Source organism: Balaenoptera borealis (assembly GCF_965194805.1).
Source record: "Balaenoptera borealis genome assembly, chromosome: 10".
NCBI lineage: Eukaryota > Metazoa > Chordata > Mammalia > Artiodactyla > Balaenopteridae > Balaenoptera > Balaenoptera borealis.
The window spans coordinates 108,473,974-108,487,887 of NC_138874.1; positions in this window are offsets into that span (position 1 = coordinate 108,473,974).

Genomic DNA, 13,914 nt, shown 5'->3' on the forward strand with positions numbered 1-13,914 from the left:
CTATTTATATAACACACACACACACACACACACACAGTGTCTTTCTCTCCCCACGTCTATATGTGTCTCTCTCTATTTATATAACACACACACACACACACACACACAGTGTCTTTCTCTCCCCACGTCTATATGTGTCCCTCTCTATTTATATAACACACACACACACACACACACACAGTGTCTTTCTCTCCCCACGTCTATATGTGTCTCTCTCTATTTATATAACAACACACACACACACACACACAGTGTCTTTCTCTCCCCACGTCTATATGTGTCCCTCTCTATTTATATAACACACACACACACACACCACAGTGTCTTTCTCTCCCCACGTCTATATGTGTCCCTCTCTATTTATATAACACACACACACACACACACACACAGTGTCTTTCTCTCCCCACGTCTATATGTGTCCCTCTCTATTTATATAACACACACACACACACACACACACAGTGTCTTTCTCTCCCCACGTCTATATGTGTCCCTCTCTATTTATATAACACACACACACACACACACACACAGTGTCTTTCTCTCCCCACGTCTATATGTGTCCCTCTCTATTTATATAACACACACACACACACACACACACAGTGTCTTTCTCTCCCCACGTCTATATGTGTCCCTCTCTATTTATATAACACACACACACACACACACACACAGTGTCTTTCTCTCCCCACGTCTATATGTGTCCCTCTCTATTTATATAACACACACACACACACACACACAGTGTCTTTCTCTCCCCACGTCTATATGTGTCCCTCTCTATTTATATAACACACACACACACACACACACACAGTGTCTTTCTCTCCCCACGTCTATATGTGTCCCTCTCTATTTATATAACACACACACACACACACACACACAGTGTCTTTCTCTCCCCACGTCTATATGTGTCCCTCTCTATTTATATAACACACACACACACACACACACACACAGTGTCTTTCTCTCCCCACGTCTATATGTGTCCCTCTCTATTTATATAACACACACACACACACACACACAGTGTCTTTCTCTCCCCACGTCTATATGTGTCCCTCTCTATTTATATAAACACACACACACACACACAGTGTCTTTCTCTCCCCACGTCTATATGTGTCTCTCTCTATTTATATAACACACACACACACACACACACACAGTGTCTTTCTCTCCCCACGTCTATATGTGTCTCTCTCTATTTATATAACACACACACACACACACACACACAGTGTCTTTCTCTCCCCACGTCTATATGTGTCCCTCTCTATTTATATAACACACACACACACACACACACACAGTGTCTTTCTCTCCCCACGTCTATATGTGTCCCTCTCTATTTATATAACACACACACACACACACACACACAGTGTCTTTCTCTCCCCACGTCTATATGTGTCCCTCTCTATTTATATAACACACACACACACACACACACAGTGTCTTTCTCTCCCCACGTCTATATGTGTCCCTCTCTATTTATATAACACACACACACACACACACACACAGTGTCTTTCTCTCCCCACGTCTATATGTGTCCCTCTCTATTTATATAACACACACACACACACACACACACAGTGTCTTTCTCTCCCCACGTCTATATGTGTCTCTCTCTATTATAACACACACACACACACACAGTGTCTTTCTCTACACACGTCTATATGTGTCTCTCTCTATTTATATAACACACACACACACACACACACAGTGTCTTTCTCTCCCCACGTCTATATGTGTCTCTCTCTATTTATATAACACACACACACACACACACACACACAGTGTCTTTCTCTCCCCACGTCTATATGTGTCCCTCTCTATTTATATAACACACACACACACACACACACACAGTGTCTTTCTCTCCCCACGTCTATATGTGTCCCTCTCTATTTATATAACACACACACACACACACACACACAGTGTCTTTCTCTCCCCACGTCTATATGTGTCCCTCTCTATTTATATAACACACACACACACACACACACAGTGTCTTTCTCTCCCCACGTCTATATGTGTCCCTCTCTATTTATATAACACACACACACACACACACACACAGTGTCTTTCTCTCCCCACGTCTATATGTGTCCCTCTCTATTTATATAACACACACACACACACACACACACAGTGTCTTTCTCTCCCCACGTCTATATGTGTCCCTCTCTATTTATATAACACACACACACACACACACACACAGTGTCTTTCTCTCCCCACGTCTATATGTGTCTCTCTCTATTTATATAACACACACACACACACACACACAGTGTCTTTCTCTCCCCACGTCTATATGTGTCTCTCTCTATTTATATAACACACACACACACACACACAGTGTCTTTCTCTCCCCACGTCTATATGTGTCTCTCTCTATTTATATAACACACACACACACACACACAGTGTCTTTCTCTCCCACGTCTATATGTGTCCCTCTCTATTTATATAACACACACACACACACACACACACACAGTGTCTTTCTCTCCCCACGTCTATATGTGTCTCTCTCTATTTATATAACACACACACACACACACACACACACAGTGTCTTTCTCTCCCCACGTCTATATGTGTCCCTCTCTATTTATATAACACACACACACACACACACACACAGTGTCTTTCTCTCCCCACGTCTATATGTGTCCCTCTCTATTTATATAACACACACACACACACACACACACACAGTGTCTTTCTCTCCCCACGTCTATATGTGTCCCTCTCTATTTATATAACACACACACACACACACACAGTGTCTTTCTCTCCCCACGTCTATATGTGTCCCTCTCTATTTATATAACACACACACACACACACACACACAGTGTCTTTCTCTCCCCACGTCTATATGTGTCCCTCTCTATTTATATAACACACACACACACACACACACACAGTGTCTTTCTCTCCCCACGTCTATATGTGTCCCTCTCTATTTATATAACACACACACACACACACACACACACAGTGTCTTTCTCTCCCCACGTCTATATGTGTCCCTCTCTATTTATATAACACACACACACACACACACACACACAGTGTCTTTCTCTCCCCACGTCTATATGTGTCCCTCTCTATTTATATACACACACACACACACACACACACACAGTGTCTTTCTCTCCCCACGTCTATATGTGTCTCTCTCTATTTATATAACACACACACACACACACACACACAGTGTCTTTCTCTCCCCACGTCTATATGTGTCCCTCTCTATTTATATAACACACACACACACACACACACACACAGTGTCTTTCTCTCCCCACGTCTATATGTGTCCCTCTCTATTTATATAACACACACACACACACACACACACAGTGTCTTTCTCTCCCCACGTCTATATGTGTCCCTCTCTATTTATATAACACACACACACACACACACACACACAGTGTCTTTCTCTCCCCACGTCTATATGTGTCCCTCTCTATTTATATAACACACACACACACACACACACACACAGTGTCTTTCTCTCCCCACGTCTATATGTGTCCCTCTCTATTTATATAACACACACACACACACACACACACACAGTGTCTTTCTCTCCCCACGTCTATATGTGTCCCTCTCTATTTATATAACACACACACACACACACACACAGTGTCTTTCTCTCCCCACGTCTATATGTGTCCCTCTCTATTTATATAACACACACACACACACACACACACAGTGTCTTTCTCTCCCACGTCTATATGTGTCTCTCTCTATTTATATAACACACACACACACACACACACACAGTGTCTTTCTCTCCCCACGTCTATATGTGTCCCTCTCTATTTATATAACACACACACACACACACACACACAGTGTCTTTCTCTCCCCACGTCTATATGTGTCCCTCTCTATTTATATAACACACACACACACACACACACAGTGTCTTTCTCTCCCCACGTCTATATGTGTCCCTCTCTATTTATATAACACACACACACACACACACACACAGTGTCTTTCTCTCCCCACGTCTATATGTGTCCCTCTCTATTTATATAACACACACACACACACACACACACAGTGTCTTTCTCTCCCCACGTCTATATGTGTCCCTCTCTATTTATATAACACACACACACACACACACACAGTGTCTTTCTCTCCCCACGTCTATATGTGTCCCTCTCTATTTATATACACACACACACACACACACACACAGTGTCTTTCTCTCCCCACGTCTATATGTGTCCCTCTCTATTTATATAACACACACACACACACACACACACAGTGTCTTTCTCTCCCCACGTCTATATGTGTCCCTCTCTATTTATATAACACACACACACACACACACACACAGTGTCTTTCTCTCCCCACGTCTATATGTGTCCCTCTCTATTTATATAACACACACACACACACACACACACAGTGTCTTTCTCTCCCCACGTCTATATGTGTCCCTCTCTATTTATATAACACACACACACACACACACACACAGTGTCTTTCTCTCCCCACGTCTATATGTGTCCCTCTCTATTTATATAACACACACACACACACACACACAGTGTCTTTCTCTCCCCACGTCTATATGTGTCCCTCTCTATTTATATAACACACACACACACACACACACAGTGTCTTTCTCTCCCCACGTCTATATGTGTCCCTCTCTATTTATATAAACACACACACACACACACACACAGTGTCTTTCTCTCCCCACGTCTATATGTGTCTCTCTCTATTTATATAACACACACACACACACACACACAGTGTCTTTCTCTCCCCACGTCTATATGTGTCCCTCTCTATTTATATAACACACACACACACACACACACACAGTGTCTTTCTCTCCCCACGTCTATATGTGTCCCTCTCTATTTATATAACACACACACACACACACACACACAGTGTCTTTCTCTCCCCACGTCTATATGTGTTCCTCTCTATTTATATAACACACACACACACACACACACACAGTGTCTTTCTCTCCCCACGTCTATATGTGTCCCTCTCTATTTATATAACACACACACACACACACACACACAGTGTCTTTCTCTCCCCACGTCTATATGTGTCCCTCTCTATTTATATAACACACACACACACACACACACAGTGTCTTTCTCTCCCCACGTCTATATGTGTCCCTCTCTATTTATATAACACACACACACACACACACACACAGTGTCTTTCTCTCCCCACGTCTATATGTGTCTCTCTCTATTTATATAACACACACACACACACACACACACAGTGTCTTTCTCTCCCCACGTCTATATGTGTCCCTCTCTATTTATATAACACACACACACACACACACACACAGTGTCTTTCTCTCCCCACGTCTATATGTGTCCCTCTCTATTTATATAACACACACACACACACACACACACAGTGTCTTTCTCTCCCCACGTCTATATGTGTCCCTCTCTATTTATATAACACACACACACACACACACACACAGTGTCTTTCTCTCCCCACGTCTATATGTGTCCCTCTCTATTTATATAACACACACACACACACACACACACACAGTGTCTTTCTCTCCCCACGTCTATATGTGTCCCTCTCTATTTATATAACACACACACACACACACACACACAGTGTCTTTCTCTCCACACGTCTATATGTGTCCCTCTCTATTTATATAACACACACACACACACACACACACAGTGTCTTTCTCTCCCCACGTCTATATGTGTCCCTCTCTATTTATATAACACACACACACACACACACACACAGTGTCTTTCTCTCCCCACGTCTATATGTGTCCCTCTCTATTTATATAACACACACACACACACACACACACAGTGTCTTTCTCTCCCCACGTCTATATGTGTCCCTCTCTATTTATATAACACACACACACACACACACACAGTGTCTTTCTCTCCCCACGTCTATATGTGTCTCTCTCTATTTATATAACACACACACACACACACACACACACAGTGTCTTTCTCTCCCCACGTCTATATGTGTCCCTCTCTATTTATATAACACACACACACACACACACACAGTGTCTTTCTCTCCCCACGTCTATATGTGTCCCTCTCTATTTATATAACACACACACACACACACACACACAGTGTCTTTCTCTCCCCACGTCTATATGTGTCCCTCTCTATTTATATAACACACACACACACACACACACAGTGTCTTTCTCTCCCCACGTCTATATGTGTCCTCTCTATATTTATATAACACACACACACACACACACACAGTGTCTTTCTCTCCCCACGTCTATATGTGTCCCTCTCTATTTATATAACACACACACACACACACACACACAGTGTCTTTCTCTCCCCACGTCTATATGTGTCCCTCTCTATTTATATAACACACACACACACACACACACAGTGTCTTTCTCTCCCCACGTCTATATGTGTCCCTCTCTATTTATATAACACACACACACACACACACACACAGTGTCTTTCTCTCCCCACGTCTATATGTGTCCCTCTCTATTTATATAACACACACACACACACACACACAGTGTCTTTCTCTCCCCACGTCTATATGTGTCCCTCTCTATTTATATAACACACACACACACACACACACACAGTGTCTTTCTCTCCCCACGTCTATATGTGTCCCTCTCTATTTATATAACACACACACACACACACACACAGTGTCTTTCTCTCCCCACGTCTATATGTGTCTCTCTCTATTTATATAACACACACACACACACACACACACAGTGTCTTTCTCTCCCCACGTCTATATGTGTCCCTCTCTATTTATATAACACACACACACACACACACACACAGTGTCTTTCTCTCCCCACGTCTATATGTGTCCCTCTCTATTTATATAACACACACACACACACACACACACAGTGTCTTTCTCTCCCCACGTCTATATGTGTCCCTCTCTATTTATATAACACACACACACACACACACACACAGTGTCTTTCTCTCCCCACGTCTATATGTGTCTCTCTCTATTTATATAACACACACACACACACACACACACACAGTGTCTTTCTCTACACACGTCTATATGTGTCCCTCTCTATTTATATAACACACACACACACACACACACACAGTGTCTTTCTCTCCCCACGTCTATATGTGTCCCTCTCTATTTATATAACACACACACACACACACACACAGTGTCTTTCTCTCCCCACGTCTATATGTGTCTCTCTCTATTTATATAACACACACACACACACACACACACACAGTGTCTTTCTCTCCCCACGTCTATATGTGTCCCTCTCTATTTATATAACACACACACACACACACACACACAGTGTCTTTCTCTCCCCACGTCTATATGTGTCCCTCTCTATTTATATAACACACACACACACACACACACACAGTGTCTTTCTCTCCCCACGTCTATATGTGTCCGTCTCTATTTATATAACACACACACACACACACACACAGTGTCTTTCTCTCCCCACGTCTATATGTGTCTCTCTCTATTTATATAACACACACACACACACACACACACACAGTGTCTTTCTCTCCCCACGTCTATATGTGTCCCTCTCTATTTATATAACACACACACACACACACACACAGTGTCTTTCTCTCCCCACGTCTATATGTGTCCCTCTCTATTTATATAACACACACACACACACACACACAGTGTCTTTCTCTCCCCACGTCTATATGTGTCTCTCTCTATTTATATAACACACACACACACACACACACAGTGTCTTTCTCTCCCCACGTCTATATGTGTCCCTCTCTATTTATATAACACACACACACACACACACACAGTGTCTTTCTCTCCCCACGTCTATATGTGTCTCTCTCTATTTATATAACACACACACACACACACACACAGTGTCTTCCTCTCCCCACGTCTATATGTGTCTCTCTCTATTTATATAACACACACACACACACACACACACAGTGTCTTTCTCTCCCCACGTCTATATGTGTCCCTCTCTATTTATATAACACACACACACACACACACACAGTGTCTTTCTCTCCCCACGTCTATATGTGTCCCTCTCTATTTATATAACACACACACACACACACACACAGTGTCTTTCTCTCCCCACGTCTATATGTGTCTCTCTCTATTTATATAACACACACACACACACACACACACAGTGTCTTTCTCTCCCCACGTCTATATGTGTCCCTCTCTATTTATATAACACACACACACACACACACACAGTGTCTTTCTCTCCCCACGTCTATATGTGTCTCTCTCTATTTATATAACACACACACACACACACACACAGTGTCTTCCTCTCCCCACGTCTATATGTGTCTCTCTCTATTTATATAACACACACACACACACACACACACAGTGTCTTTCTCTCCCCACGTCTATATGTGTCCCTCTCTATTTATATAACACACACACACACACACACACACAGTGTCTTTCTCTCCCCACGTCTATATGTGTCCCTCTCTATTTATATAACACACACACACACACACACACAGTGTCTTTCTCTACACACGTCTATATGTGTCTCTCTCTATTTATATAACACACACACACACACACACACAGTGTCTTTCTCTCCCCACGTCTATATGTGTCCCTCTCTATTTATATAACACACACACACACACACACACAGTGTCTTTCTCTCCCCACGTCTATATGTGTCCCTCTCTATTTATATAACACACACACACACACACACACAGTGTCTTTCTCTCCCCACGTCTATATGTGTCCCTCTCTATTTATATAACACACACACACACACACACACAGTGTCTTTCTCTCCCCACGTCTATATGTGTCCCTCTCTATTTATATAACACACACACACACACACACACAGTGTCTTTCTCTCCCCACGTCTATATGTGTCTCTCTCTATTTATATAACACACACACACACACACACACACAGTGTCTTTCTCTCCCCACGTCTATATGTGTCCCTCTCTATTTATATAACACACACACACACACACACACAGTGTCTTTCTCTCCCCACGTCTATATGTGTCTCTCTCTATTTATATAACACACACACACACACACACACAGTGTCTTCCTCTCCCCACGTCTATATGTGTCTCTCTCTATTTATATAACACACACACACACACACACACACACAGTGTCTTTCTCTCCCCACGTCTATATGTGTCCCTCTCTATTTATATAACACACACACACACACACACACACAGTGTCTTTCTCTCCCCACGTCTATATGTGTCCCTCTCTATTTATATAACACACACACACACACACACACAGTGTCTTTCTCTCCCCACGTCTATATGTGTCTCTCTCTATTTATATAACACACACACACACACACACACAGTGTCTTTCTCTCCCCACGTCTATATGTGTCCCTCTCTATTTATATAACACACACACACACACACACACAGTGTCTTCCTCTCCCCACGTGTATATGTGTCCCTCTCTATTTATATAACACACACACACACACACACACACAGTGTCTTTCTCTCCCCACGTCTATATGTGTCCCTCTCTATTTATATAACACACACACACACACACACACAGTGTCTTTCTCTCCCCACGTCTATATGTGTCTCTCTCTATTTATATAACACACACACACACACACACACAGTGTCTTTCTCTCCCCACGTCTATATGTGTCCCTCTCTATTTATATAACACACACACACACACACACACAGTGTCTTCCTCTCCCCACGTCTATATGTGTCTCTCTCTATTTATATAACACACACACACACACACACACACAGTGTCTTTCTCTACACACGTCTATATGTGTCTCTCTCTATTTATATAACACACACACACACACACACACAGTGTCTTTCTCTCCCCACGTCTATATGTGTCTCTCTCTATTTATATAACACACACACACACACACACAGTGTCTTTCTCTCCCCACGTCTATATGTGTCCCTCTCTATTTATATAACACACACACACACACACACACACAGTGTCTTTCTCTCCCCACGTCTATATGTGTCTCTCTCTATTTATATAACACACACACACACACACACACAGTGTCTTTCTCTACACACGTCTATATGTGTCTCTCTCTATTTATATAACACACACACACACACACACACAGTGTCTTTCTCTCCCCACGTCTATATGTGTCCCTCTCTATTTATATAACACACACACACACACACACACAGTGTCTTTCTCTCCCCACGTCTATATGTGTCCCTCTCTATTTATATAACACACACACACACACACACACACAGTGTCTTTCTCTCCCCACGTCTATATGTGTCCCTCTCTATTTATATAACACACACACACACACACACACACAGTGTCTTTCTCTCCCCACGTCTATATGTGTCTCTCTATATTTATATAACACACACACACACACACACACACAGTGTCTTTCTCTCCCCACGTCTATATGTGTCCCTCTCTATTTATATAACACACACACACACACACACACAGTGTCTTTCTCTCCCCACGTCTATATGTGTCTCTCTCTATTTATATAACACACACACACACACACACACACAGTGTCTTTCTCTCCCCACGTCTATATGTGTCTCTCTCTATTTATATAACACACACACACACACACACACACAGTGTCTTTCTCTCCCCACGTCTATATGTGTCCCTCTCTATTTATATAACACACACACACACACACACAGTGTCTTTCTCTCCCCACGTCTATATGTGTCCCTCTCTATTTATATAACACACACACACACACACACACAGTGTCTTTCTCTCCCCACGTCTATATGTGTCTCTCTCTATTTATATAACATACACACACACACACACAGTGTCTTTCTCTCCCCACGTCTATATGTGTCTCTCTCTATTTATATAACACACACACACACACACACACAGTGTCTTTCTCTACACACGTCTATATGTGTCCCTCTCTATTTATATAACACACACACACACACACACACACAGTGTCTTTCTCTCCCCACGTCTATATGTGTCCCTCTCTATTTATATAACACACACACACACACACACACACAGTGTCTTTCTCTCCCCACGTCTATATGTGTCCCTCTCTATTTATATAACACACACACACACACACACACAGTGTCTTTCTCTCCCCACGTCTATATGTGTCCCTCTCTATTTATATAACACACACACACACACACACAGTGTCTTTCTCTCCCCACGTCTATATGTGTCCCTCTCTATTTATATAACACACACACACACACACACAGTGTCTTTCTCTCCCCACGTCTATATGTGTCCCTCTCTATTTATATAACACACACACACACACACACACACAGTGTCTTTCTCTCCCCACGTCTATATGTGTCTCTCTCTATTTATATAACACACACACACACACACACACACAGTGTCTTTCTCTCCCCACGTCTATATGTGTCCCTCTCTATTTATATAACACACACACACACACACACAGTGTCTTTCTCTCCCCACGTCTATATGTGTCCCTCTCTATTTATATAACACACACACACACACACACACAGTGTCTTTCTCTCCCCACGTCTATATGTGTCTCTCTCTATTTATATAACATACACACACACACACACAGTGTCTTTCTCTCCCCACGTCTATATGTGTCTCTCTCTATTTATATAACACACACACACACACACACACAGTGTCTTTCTCTACACACGTCTATATGTGTCCCTCTCTATTTATATAACACACACACACACACACACACACAGTGTCTTTCTCTCCCCACGTCTATATGTGTCCCTCTCTATTTATATAACACACACACACACACACACACAGTGTCTTTCTCTCCCCACGTCTATATGTGTCTCTCTCTATTTATATAACACACACACACACACACACACAGTGTCTTTCTCTCCCCACGTCTATATGTGTCCCTCTCTATTTATATAACACACACACACACACACACACACAGTGTCTTTCTCTCCCCACGTCTATATGTGTCCCTCTCTATTTATATAACACACACACACACACACACACACAGTGTCTTTCTCTCCCCACGTCTATATGTGTCTCTCTCTATTTATATAACACACACACACACACACACACAGTGTCTTTCTCTCCCCACGTCTATATGTGTCCCTCTCTATTTATATAACACACACACACACACACACACAGTGTCTTTCTCTCCCCACGTCTATATGTGTCTCTCTCTATTTATATAACACACACACACACACACACACAGTGTCTTTCTCTCCCCACGTCTATATGTGTCTCTCTCTATTTATATAACACACACACACACACACACACACAGTGTCTTTCTCTCCCCACGTCTATATGTGTCCCTCTCTATTTATATAACACACACACACACACACACACACACACAGTGTCTTTCTCTCCCCACGTCTATATGTGTCCCTCTCTATTTATATAACACACACACACACACACACAGTGTCTTTCTCTCCCCACGTCTATATGTGTCCCTCTCTATTTATATAACACACACACACACACACACAGTGTCTTTCTCTCCCCACGTCTATATGTGTCCCTCTCTATTTATATAACACACACACACACACACACACACAGTGTCTTTCTCTCCCCACGTCTATATGTGTCTCTCTCTATTTATATAACACACACACACACACACACACACAGTGTCTTTCTCTCCCCACGTCTATATGTGTCCCTCTCTATTTATATAACACACACACACACACACACAGTGTCTTTCTCTCCCCACGTCTATATGTGTCCCTCTCTATTTATATAACACACACACACACACACACACAGTGTCTTTCTCTCCCCACGTCTATATGTGTCTCTCTCTATTTATATAACATACACACACACACACACAGTGTCTTTCTCTCCCCACGTCTATATGTGTCTCTCTCTATTTATATAACACACACACACACACACACACAGTGTCTTTCTCTACACACGTCTATATGTGTCCCTCTCTATTTATATAACACACACACACACACACACACACAGTGTCTTTCTCTCCCCACGTCTATATGTGTCCCTCTCTATTTATATAACACACACACACACACACACACAGTGTCTTTCTCTCCCCACGTCTATATGTGTCTCTCTCTATTTATATAACACACACACACACACACACACAGTGTCTTTCTCTCCCCACGTCTATATGTGTCCCTCTCTATTTATATAACACACACACACACACACACACACAGTGTCTTTCTCTCCCCACGTCTATATGTGTCCCTCTCTATTTATATAACACACACACACACACACACACACAGTGTCTTTCTCTCCCCACGTCTATATGTGTCTCTCTCTATTTATATAACACACACACACACACACACACAGTGTCTTTCTCTCCCCACGTCTATATGTGTCCCTCTCTATTTATATAACACACACACACACACACACACAGTGTCTTTCTCTCCCCACGTCTATATGTGTCTCTCTCTATTTATATAACACACACACACACACACACACAGTGTCTTTCTCTCCCCACGTCTATATGTGTCTCTCTCTATTTATATAACACACACACACACACACACACACAGTGTCTTTCTCTCCCCACGTCTATATGTGTCCCTCTCTATTTATATAACACACACACACACACACACACACACACAGTGTCTTTCTCTCCCCACGTCTATATGTGTCCCTCTCTATTTATATAACACACACACACACACACACACACACACATTTTAATCGTATTTGTGTTAGTAAAACAGCTGCTTTTTGCCGGATGGTGCATGGCACTGGGGAACCATAGTGAA